This window comes from Dioscorea cayenensis, chromosome 4, assembly GCF_009730915.1.
Source record: "Dioscorea cayenensis subsp. rotundata cultivar TDr96_F1 chromosome 4, TDr96_F1_v2_PseudoChromosome.rev07_lg8_w22 25.fasta, whole genome shotgun sequence".
Lineage (NCBI taxonomy): Eukaryota > Viridiplantae > Streptophyta > Magnoliopsida > Dioscoreales > Dioscoreaceae > Dioscorea > Dioscorea cayenensis.
This window is the reverse complement of record NC_052474.1, coordinates 8,698,949-8,699,716: the sequence shown is the minus strand read 5'-3', so window position 1 is coordinate 8,699,716 and position 768 is coordinate 8,698,949.

Genomic DNA, 768 nt, shown 5'->3' with positions numbered 1-768 from the left:
ATAAAAACATCTATTACAAAATTACAATCAACAAAATTTAAAAAAAAAACAACAAAAACTACAAGATAAAAACATCTATTACTAATTATAACATTCATCCATTACGATCAACAAAAAAAAGAAAAATTTAAATGAAAAATTAATCAAAATCACAAAATATAAATATCAATATCATATATATATCATATATATATATATATATATATATATATATATATATATATATATATATATATATATATATATATATATATATATATATATATATATATTATATATAAATTAGAAGCGGGTCAGCTGGGCCGACCCGCCTCAACCCACGTCCCAGCGGGTTGGCCCATTTAGGCCCGCCTCTAGGCGGGCCTATAAAAACTCAACCCGACCTGCCCATTTTTATTGGGCGAGTGGCTCGATGGTCCAAGTCTCGAATCGATGACTCTAGACGTGGGCAAGGAAACCAGCATCTTTATTCCAATGAGTTGATTATTTCTCGTTTAAACATCCTAAATAGTCTTCTATCTTGTCACACAGTTCTATTTTGATCATCTGCTTTAAAAAATTATGATTTGGTCATCTACGTTTAGTTTTTGTTACAAAAAACCATATGGATTTGTGGTATTAACAATGATGATACATACCTTACTACATGGCACCTCTTTTTAGACATCATCCACATACATTGCAAGCCATGTATGATCACCATTAACACCATAAACCCAAGTGGTATTATTATAATAAAAACTAAAAACAAGAGAATAAATCGTTAAA